The sequence below is a fragment of the Neofelis nebulosa genome, chromosome 11 (assembly GCF_028018385.1).
Source record: "Neofelis nebulosa isolate mNeoNeb1 chromosome 11, mNeoNeb1.pri, whole genome shotgun sequence".
NCBI classification, from domain to species: Eukaryota; Metazoa; Chordata; class Mammalia; order Carnivora; family Felidae; genus Neofelis; species Neofelis nebulosa.
In genome coordinates, this window is record NC_080792.1 from 87,378,439 (window position 1) to 87,395,409 (window position 16,971).

Below are 16,971 nucleotides of genomic sequence, written 5' to 3' on the forward strand. Positions count from 1 at the left end.
CAACTCCTACCCCCACCCTACCCCCGAAATAAAACAACCCACACATAGAGCCTTGTCCTTAAAAAATCAGATTTCCCTTAAACATCTGACATGGCAACTTGGGGAGGGGAGCATTTTAAGGCCTCAGAAGAGCAGCCTCTAAGAGGGATCCTCTGACGTGGGGACAGAGGAGGCTGCAGAAACAGTCTGTCATTTGCAAGCAAAGAAAGTGCAAGTATTGTTAGGTGGGGTCCCTTGAAGAAAAGTGTCTTCACTGCCCTCTACCTCCTCCACTTCCCCCAACCTTTCTACTTAGTAGCTTCCTAATATATAACCTGGGATAGACAACATTTGGATCATTCTAGAGACGCTTGATTTCAGTGGTACATAAAAGGGCTCTAGGAGAAAATAGGCGGATGCAGACAAAAAGGAAGGAAAGGAGACTAAAAGGAAGACATCATTTATTAAACACATATCTGCCATGCATGCAACGTGCTAGGACCTTTTCACGTGCTGGCTTACTCCATCCTTGGGATAAGCCTGTCAGGTAGGTGTCATTCCTATCTCCCCAGATCCTGAAAGCTGATGGTCAGACAGGTTTAAGTCATTTGCGGAAGACGCACAATTGGAAACTGCCATTCAGTAAACATTGTTAAGAACAGAAGATTATTGGGGCGCCTGGGTGGCTCAGTCGGTTGGGCGTCCGACTTCAGCTCAGGTCACGGTCACGATCTCGCGGTCCGTGAGTTCGAGCCCCGCGTCGGGCTCTGGGCTGATGGCTCAGAGCCTGGAGCCTGCTTCCGATTCTGTGTCTCCCTCTCTCTCTGCTCCTCCCCCGTTCATGCTCTGTCTCTCTCTGTCTCAAAAATAAAACCTTAAAAAAAATTTAAAAAAAAGAACAGAAGATTATTTGTATGGGGGAACAACTAGTTAGAACCATTCCTCACACCATAAAATGCAATACATTTCATAGGGGAAAGAGTTAAACACTAGAAAAAAAAATCTGTGAAAACAAAAGCAGCAACAATAAGCATATATGGGTGGAAGGGAGATAAATTTCTTTTTTTTTTTTTTTCAACGTTTTTTATTTATTTTTGGGACAGAGAGAGACAGAGCATGAACGGGTGAGGGGCAGAGAGAGAGGGAGACACAGAATCGGAAACAGGCTCCAGGCTCCGAGCCATCAGCCCAGAGCCTGACGCGGGGCTCGAACTCACGGACCGCGAGATCGTGACCTGGTTGAAGTCGGACGCTTAACCGACTGCGCCACCCAGGCGCCCCGGAGATAAATTTCTAAGTACTTCAGATAAGGAGACATTTTTAGTTTGCATAACAAAACGTTACAAAACAAATGGAGGGAATATATGCATTAGAGACTTGTAAGAAACTGTGATTCCTTGAAAAATCTTTTAAGGAGAGTAATCTGATTCTGTGGCTGCTTAAAGGCACTCAGAGAAAGACACATTCATATAGATCTTGACTGCAGCAAATATCTCAGTGGCTGGTCCTTGGAGCAGGTTAATTTCCTGCCCGGGGAAGAGGCAGGGGTGATTCTGAGTTCTGCAGAACTGTAGCTCCTGCAGGTGGGGAAGGGCCAGCTGTTGAATGCACTGCACACGGAGCCCCGAGAAGGATGCAAAGAAGAAAGTGACATCCACTGAAAACCGCATGAGGCGGCTTCCGCCAGCAGAATGCAGTGACCTGAGCTGGAATTCTGCCAGGACAGTGGGATTAACTTCCCAAGCGCGCGCCAAAATGGGCCCCGGGATTTTTATTTTTATTCGTTTTCCATTACAAGTGCACAGCAACGCAAACAAGCCCCAAAACAATGAGAGCCACCGAGAGTCATTTTCCCTTGCGGGTGCGGGGTGCCATCTCAGGACCACACGTCTTGCTGACCTTATCTTATCGAAGTTTACAATTGAGAGTTTGATTACTCACTTCCCCACCGACGTTAATGGGAGAATGGCATACTGATTGCCCAATTAAAGCAGTATGCACACACCAAAAAAAGGGAAATAAAGCAAGAGTGGGCCTAAGAAAAGATAGGTCTAGCTGTCCCAGTCGCCCAAGATCAGGAGCCTGTAGGCACTGGGATTGAAAGAGATCTGACCGCAGGCAACTAAATGTCAATTAAAGAGATTGGGGTTAAGAGGGAAGGGAGGGGCTTAGTGCATTAGATCCAGACTTCAGGCTAATGATGCTCTCAGCGGGTACTTTCTGGCAGACGTTAGGTATGTTTTAACTTGTGATTTGTTCTGTTCCTCCAGTTTCATGATTCAGAGTTATCACAGGTCTTCCAAAATACCACCTTTTGGAAATTGTAGGAAAACAAATTCAGGGGATTGCAGCCACCTGGTGAGGAATGTATGCTCTTAGGCAAACTACTTAATCGGTGTCCCTAGTCCCTCTTTGGTGAGATGTGGAAAATAGAACCTACCTCAGGCAGCTTTCCTCAAGTGAAGTGTGCACCATAGCACTTGGTAGAGCTGGTGGACAGACACACACCTTTATCTTAGGCTCCTCTTAAGATCCAGCCTCCTTGAAACAAATCATTGGGGTCAATCGTACAACAATAAACACATCTGCTAACATTATTGAGTATATAGAGGCTTCATATTTTTCATATGTTCCTTTTTTTAGTAAGAAATATGCCAGACATATAAAAAAGTACAATAATTATATAATAAGCACTCATATACCCATCATCCATTTGAAGAAATGTAACACGCTTGGCACAATCGGAGTCCTTGTGAGCTCTGTGAATTCCTCCTCCTTTCTTTCTCAGTGGAGACTTCTATCCTGAACTCAGAGTTTGTCTTCCTCATGCACAGTTTTATATTTTTACCAAAGATAAATATCTATATGTATCTCCATAAGCAATTTTGCAAACTGTACTGTTTTGCATTTTCTAATCGTACATACAGACCTCACCAATTCTGTGTGTTTCCTGCATATTGCTTTTTTTTACTCACAATTACGTTGTTTTTTTTAAAAAAAATTTTTAGGTTTAGTTATATCTTTATCTACATCTACAGCTACTTCATTTTTCTTGCTCTCTCTCTCTCTATATATTTAAATAAATAAGTAGAACAACACAGGAAAAGCTGAAATCCTCATTGTTCCCCTTCCTCTGTAATCCATATTATTAAGTTTACAATGTCGGATTTCCCAGGCCAAATCAAAGATGAGGATTTCACTTTCTCTCTCTTCCCTAAAACACTTAGCTGTTTTTTTCCCCCTTGCTTCCAAAATTGATGTGACTTCATTTAGGGCTGCCAAATTTTGCACTGCCGGTGCCTGGAAATAGACTGGTTTGCACCGTAGAGAACTCATCTCTGTGTGATAGGTCCCACCTCCTCTTTCAGACTGTGAAGGCTGCTCGTACCTTGAAGAAAGCATTGCCATGGGATTTGGCACTGTGGGAATATTGGCTGATGACAATTTCTCAATTGTCAGGTTTTTATAGAGCCTTAATATTAAAAGAGAAACAAGAGGTGCCTCGGTGGCTCAGTCAGTTAAGCATCCAACTCTTGATTTCAGCTCAGGTCATCATCTCAGGGTTTGTGAGTTCAAGTCCCACATCAGGCTCTGCGCCGACAGCATGGAGCCTGCTTGGGATTCTTTCTCCCTCTCTCTCTCAAAATAAATAAGGGTTTAAACTTTAAAAAATAAAAAAAGAGAGAACCGAGTAAAACCCGCAGATCAGCAAAAACTTTTCACTCGCCAGCACCCCCTCCACCACCAATAGTTATGAAATGATGTGACTATCCAGACATTTGCATATATACTTTCCTTTTGGTTCCTCTGAGCTACCACAATAATTCAAACAGTTTAGTTTGTATAAGAACTACTATATAGGAGGGTTGTTTACACTAAACCGTGTATATATATATATATATATATATATATACACACACACACACACACACACATATATATACATGTATATATATATATGTATATATATATATTGTATTTTGTTGGCAATTTAAAGGGCTTTTGGGGATTGGCTTGACTACAGTTAATTTTCATCTTACTCATCATATATAATGTAATTTCTTTGTTGTAAGTTTTGAGCAAATGCTGGTTATTACCATTATTATTAGAGAGGAGAAGTACTTCACTGATTTGTAAACATACTAGAACAAAATCAGCTTGGGGGAATCATGGGAAATGGCCAATGTATATGAAGATGATGCTTTTGTTCTTCCAGATAATGTGTTCTGGGTGGACCAGGTGGCTTGGTGAGGTTGGGCAGGGGGCCTGCCATGCCGTGTATGGGGTACCCCGCACAGCAGACAGGATTCCACTTCAAGACTCATTACTGAGCTAATCTTAGCACATGCATAATTGGGTTTTATAGTGCCACACCCCCCTTTCTTTTAATTGCAGTCAAAAACATCACATAAAATTTACCATCTTAACTATTTTTAAGTGTATGGTAGTAACTACATACACTTTGTTGTGCAACGGATCTCTAGAACTTTTTCATCTTGCAAAACTGAAACTCTATGCCAGTGTAACAGCAACTTCCCTCTTGTCCCCAGCCTCCCAGACCCCGGCAACTACCATTCTACTCTCTGAGAGTTTGACTGTTTTAGATACCTCATAGAAGTGGAATCATGCAGTATTTGTCTTTTTACAATTGGCTTATCTCACTTAGCATAATGTCCTCAAAGTTCATCCACACTGTAGCATATGACAAGATTTCCCTTTTTTTTAAAGTTTATTTTTGAGAGAGAGAGTAAGAGAGAGTGTGCGTGTGTGATCAGGGGAGGGGCAGAGGAAGAGAGAGAAAGAGAGAATCCCAAGCAAGCTCTGCGCTGACAGTGCAATGTGGGATTCGAACTCATGAACCGTGAGATCATGACCTGAGCTGAAACCAAGAGTTGGACTTTCAACCGACAGAACCACCCAGGCGCCCCTCCTTATTTATTTATTTATTTGTTTGTTTATTTATTTATTTATTTATTTATTTTTAAGGCTGAATGAAATTCCATTGCATGTATACACCACATCTTTTTTCTCCATGCATCCGTTGGTGAACATTTAGGTTGCTTCCTTCTCTTGGCCATTGTGAACATGTTGCGAGGAACGTGGTGTGCAAATAGCTCTCTAAGATCTGTTTTCAATTCTTTTGGATATATACCCAAAGTGGAATTGCTGGATCATATGGTAGTTCTATTTTTAATGTTTTTAAGGAATCTCCATACTGTTTTTCTTAGAGGCTGCTCCATATCATTTTGATCCTGGCTGTACTGTCCTGCTCTTGAGGACAATACCAGTTTGGTGAGCCCACCTTTCACCTATGCTCTCTATTCTGCTAATTCAACTGTAGCTACACTAGGTTCTCTGGGCTCTGGCAGCTCCACCCCACTCCACCCCTAGGTTAGGCCACCCCATTCTACCCCCTAGGTTAGGCCTTTGAGAGTGATTCCAGATGGAGCAGGCCTCAGGCACAGGACCCAAGATCCCAGTGACCAAAGCATCTCAGATGCCATGTTGGCTATTTTTTTACTTTCTAAATCTGGGAAGCATTGCCACTTGTTTCTTATTTTCCTCCTCTTTCTTCCAGAAAGGCAGATGTAACTGTCAGAAGGAATTCATCAGCCTCATTCTGTCATTTTTCTGCTCTTGAAGCTACTGACGTGGATGGAACCAGCTCTCAGAAGCCCAGGTGCACAGATGTAAACTTTCAGTGGAAGCTTCCTCCTAGCTGTTCCCCAGGGTCACCTGTGGCTCTAAGGCATTAAGAGCACCAAACTCTTACAGGGCAAGGCCCAGAGTCATGCATGATTCAATTCCCAAGTCACAGAATGGATGGAGTCCTCCCTCAGATCTCCCACATAAGCTCCATATCAGACCAGAGAGTTTTAGTCTTTCTTTTTCTGTATGACCACTCCAGGAATGAGCAAACTGGCTCATTACTAGTCCTGAGCTGGTGAATCCTGAATCATCTAACCCGGGTCATTGTGGCACCAGCAGCTTCCCACCTATGCCTAATTCATTGGGCTTCAGCTGTAGATTTGACCTGTTGGGTGTTCAGAGGTCCATCTTAGACTTTTAGGGAAGGGTGGCAGGTATGGAAGGAGACACAAATACCTTCAAACATTATTCTTGCCCTCTGGAACCTTAGTTTCAGTGATGGACAGAGTGGAAGAGAGAGAGAAAACTTTGAAATAGTCTTCCTTCTTAACTCACGAATTCTCAGGCCTAGTGCTTATTGGTGCTATGTGTGCTAGAAACATGGGTAGGCTGGAACCTGTACATATTAACTAACCTATCTGGGTTAGCCTTGGAAAAATGATGTTTCAGGTCTAAAAAGGGATCATGATGAACCTAATTTTCCTCTCTAGATCCTAAGATTCCACTGAAGAGGTACCCAGTTGGAGAATTTGGGAATAGAGAAAGATAACTGAAATCTAACTCCATTGGGAGGAAATTTTAAGTTTACTCATGTATATGAGCCTCAGGCTTTGAAAAACCATGTTTACCTCATTCTCTCTTTCTATTTTCCTTTCTGATTGCTACCTGTGATCGTCAGTGTTATGTGTTAGTGCGGCTAGACTACAGTTCCCAGTTATTCAATCAAACACTAATCTAGTTGTTGCTGTGAAGGTATTTTGTAGATGTGATTGACATTCATGATCAGTTGACGTTATGTAGGCATCATACTTCTTGATTTCAAACTATATTACAATGCTAAAGTAATCAACACATTATACTGGCATAAAAACAGACACATAGATCAATGGAATAGAATAGAGAGCCCAGAAATAAATCTATGCAAATTTGGTCAATTAATTTACAACAAAATGGCCAAGAATATACACCAGGGAAAGGACAGTATCTTCAATAAATGATGTTGGGAAAACTGGACACTCACATGCAAAAGAATGCAACTGGGACCCCTGTGTCATACCATACACAAAAATCAGTTCAGAATGAATTAAAGACTTAAATTTAAGACCTGAAGCCATAAAACTCCTAGAAGAAATCATAAGGGGTAAGCTCCTTGACACCAGTCTTGACAAAGGCAACAAAAGCAAAAATAAAAAAATTGGAACTACAGCAAACTAAAAAGCTTCTACACAGCAAAGGAAACCATCAATATAATGAAAAGGCTACCTATGGAGTGAGAGAAACTATTTGTAAACCATGTGTCTCATGAAGGGTTAATATCTATACATAAAAAGAACTCACACAACTCAATAGCAAAAGCCCAAACAATCCTATTAAAAAAAGGGCAGAGGAATTGGGTAGACAGATTTTCAAAGAAGACATACAATGGCCAACAGGTACATGAAAATATGCTAAAAATCACTAATTATCAGAGAAATGCAAATCAAAACCACAATGAAGTATCACCTCACATCGGTTAGAATAGCTGTCATAAAAAAGTCAAGAGATAAGTGTTGGTGAGGATGTGGAGAAAAGGGAACCCTTGTGCACTGTTGGGAGTGTAAATTGGTGCAGCCACTGTGGAAAACAGTGTGGACGTTTCTCAAAAAATTAAAAATAGAACTAACTATCATATGATCCAGCAATCCTGTTTTTTTTTTCAACTTTTTTTTTTTTTTAATTTTTGGGACAGAGAGAGACAGAGCATGAACGGGGGAGGGGCAGAGAGAGAGGGAGACACAGAATCGGAAGCAGGCTCCAGGCTCCGAGCCATCAGCCCAGAGCCTGACGTGGGGCTCAAACTCACAGACCGCGAGATCGTGACCTGGCTGAAGTCGGACGCTTAACCGACTGCGCCACCCAGGCGCCCCCAGCAATCCTGTTTTTGAGTATATATCCAAAGGAAATGAAAACAGGATATTGAGATATCTGCACTCCCAAGTTCACTGCAGTATTATTCATAATAGCCAAGACATGGAAACAACCTCAGTGTCCATCAACAGGTGAATATGAGACCATATAGATATGAGATATATATATATTTTTTATATAATATATATATATTATATATTATATAAAATATATATATAAATATATATTATTTAAAAAATATATATTATATATATAATATATATAACATATATATATATTATATATATAATATATATATAATTCCTATATATATCCAACAGGTTCTGTTCCTGCTAGAGAGTTTCCTTCTAGTCTCCCCTTTCTGGTGGCGCTCTCTATGGGTTTCAGGTTTTCCTGACCAGCCCCCACAATCTCATAAGCCAATTCTTACTATATATCTCCTACTGGTTCTGCTTCTCTGGGAGCCCTGACTGATGCAGAGCCCTGACATGCAGCCCTTCATGCATGTTCTGGAGCAGCTAGAATGGTCTCACAATTTCCAAAGGTGCCAGCTGCATTTCCACCTCTGAGTTTTAGCTTGTTCCCTACAGCCTTGCTGGGATGTCCTCTTCCAGGGAGCCACTTGTCAAGTCTTGACTCTCGCCTTCAGTTCAAAGTCCAGCTTGAAGAGCTGCCTCTGTGAAGACTTCCTGGCCACCTCACCTCTATGAATTCTCCCTCCTGGGAGTTCGTACAGCACTGTGGATAACCACTCATTCGGCCTGCAGACCGACTTTATCTTGTTATGATCTGGTGAGGGTCAGAAGCGTGACTTCTATATCTTTGCTTCCCTAACTCTAACTGTTGCCCCACCTGAAGGATGTACCCAGACATTTGTTGAGGATGCCACTGAAGCCCTACCAGCATAAGCGGAGTGCCATCTTTAGCTTTCTGATGCATTTCATAATTCCCGTCGCTTCACAAGTGCCAGCATTTTCATGGTGTGCAGCACCCCCACCCATATTCTGACGCTCGGATAGGCTAGAGTGAAAGAAGGTAGTGGTGGGGGGGGGGGGGGCTTTTGGAACATGACTTAAAATAGAGAATAGAGCCAAAGACAAGATTTTGATGTAAAAACATATAGGAATTGTGTATGTCAAGAGTCTGAGGCAGGGTACCTGGGTGGTTCAGTTGGGTGGTTAAGTGTCCGACTCTGGATTTTGGCTCAGGTCATGATCTCACGGTCATGGGATCAAGTCCTGTGTCAGGCTCTGGGCTGGGCATGGAGCCTGCTTCTGATTTCTCTCTCTCCCTCTCCACCCCTCCCCTACACTCTCTCTCTTTCTCATAAATAAGTAAGTAAATAAATAAATAAATAAATAAATGGGAGTCCTTGATTTCTAGAGATGCACACTAAAATATTAAAAAAAAAAAAAGAGTCTGAGGAAAGGTCTTACTGCCAGATTCCCACTTTCTTCACTTCCCCTGCTTGCAAGCGTTCAAAATCTCTGGCTCCATGCAGGGAAAACCTGAAGGAACTGACTATCCAACAACCTGAGCCAAAGATCCTAAGTGGAGGTGAGGAGCAGAAAAATGGGAACACAACACTGGCGCCTGGCAGAGGAAGGAGTCCCCGGAAGGAATCTCCCTTTGGAGGACAGCCTGGAGGAAGCCTTGGGTGGTCCTGGAGCAGCAGGCAGGACAGGGTACCAGGCATCCGGGCATCCGGGAGCCTCACCCGATGGGAACAGATATTTGGGACTGGAGTCTGAGGTGAGGGATTCATGCGAATCCCTCTGGACTCCAAGGGTGCATGTGACTAACCTGCTGGCACCTGCCTCTCCCCGCAGGGTGCTGGGCTGCACCTTCTGTCCTTCTGACCCTCCAGGGGGAGGAAGGGGATTACACGACCTGTCAACCTGTCACCTGTCTGAGGTGATGGTGCATTCCTGTCTGACTCAGAGAACTGCAGGCTCTTCAGGGACCCAGGAGCCCGGGAGGTTCCCGTCAGGAAGCTCAGTGAGGGGGCACCTGAGAAGGCCCCTTTTCTTCTTCTGGCCTCCCTCCCTTTCTCATCTCCCCTGAGAACAAAAAGAATTGAAACTTCTTGGGAAGAGAAGGCGGGGTGCATGGGCCCTTTGGCTTTAGCTCAGTTACTTCCTGAAAAATCCTATACTGTTTCTAGAATGGTCTGAGCTTGCAGATTGAGTTTCAGTTAAGGGAAATCTTAACTCTGACCTTTCTTCTGAGGTGGGGCACCTCTGAGGGAGCTGACAGGGTGGCAGGGGCTGAGGTGATGGGTCGAAATGGAGACACAAGTCCTCACTGAGAACAAAGTTCTTCTGGACATGTCGAATAGGAAACAATTTTCCTCACGGAGGCACCCCTAAGTTATCTGGGTCCGCACTGAAAGGCAAAATCAACAGTGTGAGAGCAAGAACGAAGTATGGACAGGAATGACGAGTTGCTCTGTGTGGCGATTACTCACGGGTCTACACCGACTAGTTAAAAGATGTGTGAAAGATAAGTCCAGCCTCACTAGTAACCAAGGAAATGTAAATCCAATCAAAGACATACAATTTGCAGCGACCATACTGCACTGCTCTTAAAGAGGACCTTGTCTTAGACACCCTCAGACACGCTGGGAATGCCTTCTGGCTTTCCGGAAAGGCACTTGGTAATAAGTAACAAGACTTCAAAAAGGATGACTCAGTAATGTCACTTCTAGGAAATGATTCTAAAGAAATAACAAGAGATGTGAGCAAAGATGATTTTATGCAAAGATTATCATTGCTTCATTATGAAAGGGAAAAAAAACCCCACCAACCCAACCCTTAAATGTCCAACAAAAGGGAATGGTTAATCACCATAAATGCAAATTGGAGATTATGTCATCACTAATTTAAATAAGGGCACGGGTGTAGCCAGTTTGATGAAACCCTGTGTGTGAAATCCCTTTGCTGGCCAGGAGGAGCTCCTTTACCTCTCTGGGAAAGGAGGGAGGCCTCACTCCCTTCTCTGTAAAAGGAGTTTCTCGGCATCTACCAAGGAGAGCTGCTTGGAGAATGAACTGTGATAATGGGTGTAAAGTGATTAGCGGGGTTCCCAGTCTCATAAGACTCGATCAGTGTGAACGGTGATCATTTCAAAATGGACATGTATTCTTTTTTAATAAGGAAAAAAAATTCTAATTCATGCTGTTTTAAAGTAATATGTCAGAAGAATTTCTGATGAAGCAGAACACAAAAACACATTAATTATAAACGCTGATACAAACAATGGGTGTGCATAAAGTCCCTCTTGTGCAAACACACACGCATATACACAGAGATGTGGGTGCAATTCAGAAACATGTAAAGGAGCTGCCTCAAGGTATTACCAGGAGTTAAGTTGTGGACTATGAGTGACTTTAGTCTCCCTCTTTATACGTTAGTAAATTTTCTTTTATTTTTTAAGTTTATTCATTTATTTTGAGACACACACACACAGAGAGAGAGAGAGAGAGCAGAGGAGGAGCAGAGAGAGAAGGAGAGAGAGAGTCTCAAGCAGGCTCCAGACTCTGAGCTGTCAGCACAGGGCTGGATGTGGGGCTCGAACTCACCAACCAGTGAGATTCTGACCTGAGCTGAAACCAAGAGCTGAACGCTTAACTGACTTGAGCCACCCAGGTGTCCCTTCTTTTTTTCAAAAAAAATTTAAATGTTTATTTATTTTTGAGAGGGAGAAAGAGACGGAGAGAGATGGAGAGAGACAGAGCATGAGCAGGGGAGGGGCAGAGACAGAGGGAGATACGGAATCTGAAGCAGGTTCCAGGCTCTGAGCCGTCAGCACAGAGCCTGACGTGAGGCTCAAACTCACAGACTGTGAGATCATGACCTGAGCCGGAGTCGGATGCTTAACCAACTGAGCCACCCAACCACCCCTTAAACTTTAAAAAAAAAATGTTTTATTTATTTTTTGAGAGAGAGAGAGAGAGAGAGAGAGGGAGGGGGGGAGGGAGGGGCAGAGAGAGAGAGAAGGACAGAGGATCTGAAGCCGGCTCCATGCTTAAAGGCTGACAGTAGAGAGCCTGATGTGGGGCCTGAACTCACAAACCATGAGATCATGACCTGAGCCAAAGTTGGACACTCAACAGGCTGAGCCACCAGGCGCCCCTACGTTAGTATATTTTTAAAATTTTCTACAATCAGCACTTTATAATTTTTAAAAAGTAAAAATGTCCAGAAGATTCCAGATTTGGTGGTGGTGGGGGACCCAAAAGGGAAAACTGTGACCTCCAGCTGTGAGCGGCCCCTCCGTTGGTGTCATCCTCCACGGAAAGCCGAGTCACCCCTGTGGGGCCAGGGTGTCCTGTGAAATATATAGAGCAGGGTCAGGCCAGCTCGTGAGGCACGATGGCCTCGGCAGACCTTTCCAGGGAGTGGGCACTCTGCCACGGGGCCTGTATCGTAATGAGATAATGTTTGTGAAAGCACTTGGCCAGAGAGAAAACTCTATCCAGATAGGTGATTCCGGGCTTATTCTAGAGAAAGGAGGCTCTCAGAGCACATTCCATTAAGGAATTTCACACTCTTGCCTCCTCCTGCAAACTCTTCCCTTTTCCTCCCTCCCCTGAACAGAAATATATTTAGCAACCCTATCTAAACTCTCTTCTTTCCCTTAATTTGATTAAGGGGCTGGGGGGACAAGGGATGAAGTGGGGGCTGAGGAGAGGGGCAGATGGAGCTGCAGGGAGAGATTAGAGCAGGTGGACGGCTATCTGGGGCCAGAGTGGTGCTTGAGTGTGGACAGGACGAGGGCCTCCAGGTACTTAGTACAGAAGTGTAGAGGACAGAGGGAGGGAGGGCTTGATCACGGAGCACAGCTCTCCGGCGGGATGAGAACCGAGTCGGGGAGGGTCAAGCCTTGAGAACCAACTGGGAGAATGGGGGGCATGTCCTAAGGGAGGCGCTGACATTTTTTCCGAGTCCCTGCTGGCTTCCTGGAGCTTTAGGGTCTTCAGATCCTTAAGAAGTTCCAAGAGACTAGCACATGGTGAACCCCTGCTATGTATTAGGTATTTTGACATACCTCAGCCAATTTACTCAAATTAAGTAAATTATTATCACCTGTGAATATCATGCTCTGCAAGAAGAGGCATTTTTGCCTGCAAGCTGGGGACCAGACCCAGCTTGCCTTGCTTCCTCTGCTCCCCCTGGCTCAGGCTACCTTCAGGAGGAAAACAGTTAACAGTCAGTATGCATTCGGTGCCTTAGAAAGAGGTGGTTCTATTCAATCCTCACAATGTCTCTATGAGATAGATGCCGTTAATGCCCCCATTTTACAGAAGAGCAACCTGAGGCTTAGGGTAAGCAATGAAGCTGAAGTCGCAAGGCTGGTAAATGGCAGAGAGCGGGGCCCTCCAGAGCCTGGAAAGGTAAAGGAGTCTGAGGCATTCCAAATAAGAGGGGCCCATAGCGTGGGCTTCTTTGATAGTCTGGTTGCTCTTTAAGGACAGGGACCTTACCTTGTTTATCCTGTATTCCAAGCCCTGAACACAATGTCGGGGACAAAGGGAACACTTGCTGCAAGAACTAGAGATACTTGATAAGTTTGGCCAAAAGAGTCTCCACTGGGGGCCAGCTCGGTGAGGATTAAGTGAGACGTATTTGCCTAGGGATTTCCAAGTATAAAATGTCACAGTGCTGAGCTTCAGAAAAAGGCTCCGTTGGCAATGGGGATCCCTGCAGGAGGCTTTAAAGGTGACCAGGACCTTGACAATGGGCAGTCCCAGGGAGAGGGCTCCACTGCCCTCATGGGTTGGATTCAGACCATAGTGACAATAAGGGGGGGGGGGGCCTGTCTGGCACACACTCCCCACTAGTTCCTTCCACAGGGACATCTCAAGGACATCTGCAAACTCTGGGGGATAAAACATAGTACAGGAGATGGGGGGTGGTTGGTGGGAAGAATGCCATCTGGGCAGCTCAGAAAGATGAGAGAGAGGGAAGTGGATGATTAGTGCTTTAATTAACAAGGACCTAACACCCTTCTAGAAATAGGTTTGAAAGAATAAAGGGCAGAAATCTATTCTCTTCTAGAGAGGACTAGTATCGTCCAGGAAAGGACCTCAGGCTTCAGCAAGAGTCTCATTGATTAATAAATACCTCATCGCCTTGTGGTCCCGTACAGCTTCAGATGAAGCATTTCGGGCTTCTCTTTTTTCTATAACCCGTGCGGAAGGCTACCAAAGGGCAGAGAACAGAAAGAGCCACCAAGTTCCTGGGCCAAGTCCAGGGTTTCCTGGCCTGTTTTCAGAGAACCTCAGCTTTTCTCCCCCTCTCACAGCAGTCCTTGGTGTCTTTATGTGAGCTGCTTATTAACCAGGGGATATCAGGACACTGGGAGGGGACTGCTCGCACAATTGCCAGCGAGGGCAATTCAGAAACGCAGAGTGGAGCAAAGCTGATGTGTGCAGCCCGTGTGACAGACGGAGACTGGCAGGATGGAGCCAGAGTCTGGTCATCAAGCTGGAGCATCGGATTGGAGGGTCCTGGGACCTGCGGGTGGCCAAGAGAGCCAGGGGCTCACTGCCAACGGTGCCCATCCATAGAAGAGTTCCATCAGCCAGGACAAAGGATGGTGAATGGCTCTGGGGCCCAGAGCAGGAATCCCAGTTGTGGGGGGCAGGGCAGGGCAGGGCAGGGATCATCACTCCCCTCAGAGAAACAAATGGAGGCAGCTCTTCCCTCTACCATCTTCCTTTTCCAAAGAGACTACTTTCCAAGAAGAAGCCCCAAATTCAACACGCAAATCCTAGGCATCCCTCCTCCCCTTCTTTTCCAGTAAACTGCTGCTGACAGTCCCAGTGTACAGGATTACTACTGACAGGGCTTCACCAGCCAGCTAACACCCTGAGGTCAAACCGTGGAAGCAGAGCCCCCCGGGCCCAGAGACGAGTCTTGATAGTTAGAGCATGGAATGGTTTCCTGCTGGGTCTAAAGACAAGCGGCTTAGCCAGGCTTCAGTTGGGCCACAGTGTTACAGGTCTTAGGTTTCAAGTTGGGATCAGCTGCGCAGAGGGAAATGGTTGGGGAAACTCTCTCTTGGCTTCTTTCCTCATGGTGGATGGCTAAAGGAAGAGAAAGCTTAAGCTGCCGAGCTGGTGTTGGTGCCTTAAAAATAATGATATAAACACAGCCCAGAAGTCAGCCTGTGGAGTCCCTGACGGGGACCAGAGAAGAAACACTGTCCTGACTTACCCTTCAACCCACGCTCTGCCCTCATCTATCACCTCAGAAGCTAAACAACTTCCTCAGATGGCCCCATGGAATATAAATCACAAGGGCCCTAGCTTCTAAGAAACCTGTCCACACAGCAGCCGTCAGAAATACTTGTCTATTGGGGCGCCTGGGTGGCTCAGTCAGTTAAGCGTCTGACTTCAGCTCAGGTCACGGTCTCACGGTCCGTGGGTTCGAGCCCTGCGTCGGGCTCTGTGCTGACAGCTCAGAGCCTGGAGCCTGCTCTGGATTCTGTGTCTCCCTCTCTCTCTGCCCCCCTGCCCCCTGCACGTGCACTCTCTCTCTCTCAAATATAAATAAATAAAAAAAAAAGAAATACTTGTCAATTTCTTCTTCCTCTGAACAGGGAGCTAAGCAAGTCAGACTCGCAGATGAATGTGCCAGGTCACTGCCAGCATGCTGCTCAACATCTCGGAGACTTGGTCCTCACCTACAGGTTGGGGATCAGTCATGTCTACCTCACAGGTTTGAGGTGGAAAGTGAGATGAGATAATTCAGGTGGGTGCTGTGCTTAGCACAGCAGTACCTCAATGAATGTTAGCTGCTATGTCATCATCATTCCATTGGCTGAAGAGGAGAACAAACACCTCTTTAAAAAAAATATTTTTTAATGTTTATTTGTGAGAGAGAAAGAGACAGAGCAAGAGCAGGGGAGGGGCAGAGAGAGAGAGGGAGACACAGAATCCGACGCAGGCTCCAGGCTCTGAGCTGTCAGCACGGAGCCTGACTCGGGGCTCGAGCTCATGAGCTATGAGATCATAACCTGAGCCAAAGTCGGACGCTTAACTGACTGAGCCACCCAGGTGCCCCAAACAAACACCACTTTTTTTTTTTTTTAACGTTTATTCATTTTTTGATAGAGAAAGACAGAGCGTGAGTGGGGTAGAGGCAGAGATAGAGGGAGACACAGAATCCGAAGCAGGATCCAGGCTCTGAACTGACAGCACAGAGCCCAATGCAGAGCTCAAACTCACGGACCTGACCCGAAGCTGGACGCCCAACTGACTGAGCCACCCAGGCGCCCCAAACAAATACCACTTCTAATTCTAATCCCAAACAAGAAGGGCAGTGGGCCAGAGCCTCAGTGATTTTACAAAACACCAAGCTTCTTTCTCCTGTTTGCTCTCACGCCAAATCTGTGCCAGACGGATGTATGCTTGGCAACCTCAGTGGCCTCCAAGTTGTTTAAATTCTCACTGAGTAGCCCAACAGATACCTAGACCCGCTGGGGCACAAAGTCAAACGCTCTGGGGGTAGCAGTGGAAGATGGTATAAGAAATCATCACAGGGGCGCCTGGGTGGCGCAGTCGGTTAAGCGTCCGACTTCAGCCAGGTCACGATCTCGCGGTCCGTGAGTTCGAGCCCCGCGTCGGGCTCTGGGCTGATGGCTCGGAGCCTGGAGCCTGCTTCCGATTCTGTGTCTCCCTCTCTCTCTGCCCCTCCCCCGTTCATGCTCTGTCTCTCTCTCTGTCTCAAAAATAAATAAACGTTAAAAAAAAAAAATCATCACAAAGAAAGTTTGTGCAAATTCTATCTGAAGAGCTGTGGTTCACTCAGAGGGTCCCCTTTTCCAGACAGGCAGGAGAGCTAGCTTACAAATTCTTCCTTTCGTACATATTTCCATGATGGCATCATAACGTGGAACACGTCTGGCTCCCAACCGAACAGGTAAAGACACGACAGCATTTCTGTTTGAAAGCTCTTGAGTTGCCAAAGCCTTTGCCTTCTGCTCAGGTGTCCTAACCTCCCCTGCCTGGGAATTGGATCTGGGGTAATGGGTGACCCAGCAGGCTCAGAGATGACAGATTCCTGCAATCGTGTAGCAAGGCTGGGACAACCTGGGGCATCTGGCCTGGCAGGGAGGCAGGCGGGCTGGGAGAGGCAGCCGTAAGTACACCGACCTTTGTCCCTGTTTGCTCTTGGAGAGGACAGGCCCCCGCCAGTACTGGCCTCCTCT

The 16,971-nt window shown here is 45.6% G+C and overlaps 1 long non-coding RNA gene across 1 annotated transcript; it reads right to left on the reverse strand.

Moving 5' to 3' along the window:
- Positions 1–1,266: 1,266 nt before the first annotated feature.
- On the reverse strand, positions 1,267–10,518 carry LOC131489375 (uncharacterized). Its single transcript, XR_009250515.1, has 3 exons — positions 9,661–10,518; positions 2,420–2,520; positions 1,267–2,290 (listed from the first exon to the last, which is right to left on the reverse strand). It is a non-coding gene; the product is annotated as an uncharacterized LOC131489375 (long non-coding RNA).
- Positions 10,519–16,971: the final 6,453 nt, after the last annotated feature.